The following is a 3,542-nucleotide window of genomic DNA, read 5'->3' on the forward strand; positions in this document are numbered from 1 at the left end:
CAGGACATTTTAATGTTAATTTATTTTACACATTTCATACAAAAGTACAACAAAATATCAACAAAAGTAAACAAAGTTTTAATGGAGTTATAAACAGTAATCACTCAAAAGAAAAATATATTCAGTAAATCTGATGAAAATGAAATATAAACTGTAATGATCCCAGTTTCTTCACCTCAGTTGTTGCACATGTGGAGTTTTCATCACTGCAGCTCAGTGTCATGATGCAGATCTTTTGTTTTAGCATTTTTCTTTTTTCTAATTCCTCAAAGTTTCCATTTGACTACAATTTGGCCTCATTTTAGGAGAGACTGCTCTGCTACATTAGCCTTTCTCTAACTGCTGGTATGTTTACTCATAGCAGTATTTTTTTTTTTTTTTTACTTTATTTATCTTTACATTTTCCAAATTAAACATCTTGAATTTAGGGCAAAATAAGAATTTAATTTTATTCTGAATGAAGATTATTTTCTGTAAAACTGAACTCAGATAAATGTTTTTCAAAGGTTTTGTGTAGTTTTGACTGTGTTGCTACATGAAGACTTTGTTTTTCACCATTTATGAACTAATAATCACTTTATGAGAGCAGAGCAGCCTCCAGCTTTGAATCCATTGCTGGAAGTTTAACAGCATTGCTAGCAAACAAGAGCTAACTGACGACTCATGGATTATATGTTCATAAATGTCTACATATGTAAATATGAAGATGTAGAAATACGTAAATTGTTAAATATAAAGATCATTAAATTACCTGGTTTAATTTATTTATTTAAAAAAAAAACTTTTGATTTTCAAGCCAAATATCAGTCTGCTAATGATATATATATTTTTTTGAACAGCTCCTCCTAAGCCCACTGTGACCCTGCAGCCATCCGGGACTCAGATATACAGCAGTGTGATATACAGCGGTGAGACAGTCACTGTCAGATGTGAGATTCAGGGAGGTGAAGGAGCTCAGTGGACGTATGAATGGAGAACAGACAAGTTAAACACACCTCCAACATCCAGAGAATACACAATCAGCAGAGCTACTGAGTCTGACAGTGGAGGATACAGCTGCCGGGGTAAAAGAAGTTCCTCCTGGACAAAGTGGAGTGATGTCACCAAATTAACTGTATTATGTAAGTGGGACATATTCAGTAGGTTTGATGAAAAATGAAATACAAACGTAATGATCCCAGTTTCTTCACCTCAGTTATTGCACATGTGGAGTTTTCATCACTGCAGCTCAGTGTCATGATGCAGATCTTTTGTTTTAGCATTTAGCAAGTTTCGATTTGACTACAATTTGGCCTCATTTTAGGAGAGACTGCTCTGCTATGTTAGCCTTTCTCTAACTGCTGGTATGTTTACTCATAGCAGCAGTTTCTTTTACTTTATTTATCTTTAATTTGCCAAATTAAACATAATGAATTTGGGGCAAAATAAGAATGTAATTTTTTTCCAGTCTAGTTTCGGTCAATATTTGACTATAAAAATTGTTTATGCAATGTAAAATCTGAGAAACTGAAGTTGTTTACATGATATTGTGTGTTTATGTGTTGATGTTCAGTCTCACAGTTTAGTTTTGTGCACACCTGGTTGTTTTCAGTCACTTTGCTGGTAGATTCTAAATATCAGCAAATTACCAGGTTTAATATGTTTGTTTTTATTAAAGTTTTTAATGTTGATTTTCAGTCAAATTGACACTGCGATGAAAAAAAATTTGATTACCACGAACAAGAGCAATAAAACCAAGACAGCTTTAATGATCATTTCATATTTCTATAAGTCTGATGATGTTATATTTTTTATTTGAACAGCTCCTCCTAAGCCCACTGTGACCCTGCAGCCGTTCTGGACTCAGATATACAGCGGTGATACAGTCACTGTCAGATGTGAGATTCAGGGAGGTGAAGGAGCTCAGTGGACGTATGAATGGAGACGAGGCCAAGTAAACTTACAACATACATCCAGTGAATTCAGAATCAGCAGAGTTACTGAGTCTGATGGTGGAGGATACAGCTGCCGGTCCACAAGAAGCTCTTCCTGGACAGAGTGGAGTAATAGCACGCCATTGACAGTAATAAGTAAGTTGGACATATTTCACACATTTTAATTTATACTGAACAATGTTTCATCAACTCAACCAAACACTTTATCTTTCAACAGCACTGTAGGTTTATTTTGTTGTTTCGGATAAAAAGCAGTTTAAAATATCTTTTAGTGTCATTATAAAGATATTTAATAATCACTCAGTGAAACATCTGGAAAATATTTTGTTAGTTTGATAGAAGAATTCAGTCCAAATGTAATAATCCCAGTCTGTCCCATCTTGACCTCATGGCTGCACATGTGGAGTTTATCACTGCAGATCAGTTACTTCCTTTGTTTTTAGCATTTTTACATTAATTCCTCGACATTTCAGGTTTGGCTACAATATAACCTCATTTTATTAGAGACTGTTCTGCTACATTACAGGTTCCACTTAGATTCTTTCCTGTAATTGTTGTTAATGGCATTCAGTTATTTTAATTAATGAAAAATAAAGGTGTTCATGAGTGTCATAATATCTTTAATGATACGACAGCTAGAAGAACCTCCAGTGTAGAACAGATGCATTAGTGGAATGTTGTTTTACAGTTTGAAATTGTTATGATGTGACTTTGTTTTAAAGTTTAAACTGTTTGTCTGTGAATCAGCTGTTTTGCAGTCACTCTCCTCTTATGTTATAAAAAGCCATGTTTTTATGTTTCTCTTCTTCTAACTGGATCATTCTTATGTGAACAGTTCCCAGTAAGCCCACTGTGACCCTGCAGCCACCCTGGACTCAGATATACAGCGGTGAGACAGTCACTGTCAGCTGTGACATTCAGGGAGGTGAAGGAGCTCAGTGGACGTATGAATGGAGACGAGGCCAGAAAAACATACCTGAAACATCCAGTGAATACACAATCACAGTTACTGAATCTGATGGTGAAGGATACAGCTGCCGGGGCAGAAGGGACTATTTGTTAACAGAGTGGAGTGACATCATCAGACTGACTGTATTAAGTAAGTTTCATCCACATCATCTGCCATCAAAATAAGTGAAATCACTTGTTTTGCAGCTTTGTAGCGGTTTCTTTTGTGCTGTTAAGTAAAATATTTTTCTTTTATTCTGATAACAAAAAACTGTAAAAAGCAGCTTTTTATTCACAGTGAAGAGAACAAAACATATCAGAGTAACGTCTCTGCTGTGCAGCTCTAATACATGAAGTGCAGAACAAATGCTGAACCTGTTTCAGCTGCTCCAACACATCCACTAAGAACAACAGTAACATCCAATATTTTCTCTTCTGCATTTGTCTTATTTTTATTTTTTACTTGTTTCACCAACATATGATGCAGTTACTTCAGTTGTTTTTAACATGTTACCTCTTTTAAATTAATCTTAGAGGTTTTTGTTAAAGAGTCTGCTCTCATCAGAAACACACACTGCATCTTTTTCACTTAATGAACTCTGAACTGCAGACAACAATATGGCCTCATTTTATAGAGATTGACAGACCACGTGACTTTCA

Source organism: Aulonocara sp. 'chitande type north' Nkhata Bay, linkage group LG3 (assembly GCF_057382095.1).
Source record: "Aulonocara sp. 'chitande type north' Nkhata Bay isolate Kocher_YH1m ecotype deep benthic linkage group LG3, A_spYH_male_GT1.1, whole genome shotgun sequence".
Taxonomy (NCBI): domain Eukaryota; kingdom Metazoa; phylum Chordata; class Actinopteri; order Cichliformes; family Cichlidae; genus Aulonocara; species Aulonocara sp. 'chitande type north' Nkhata Bay.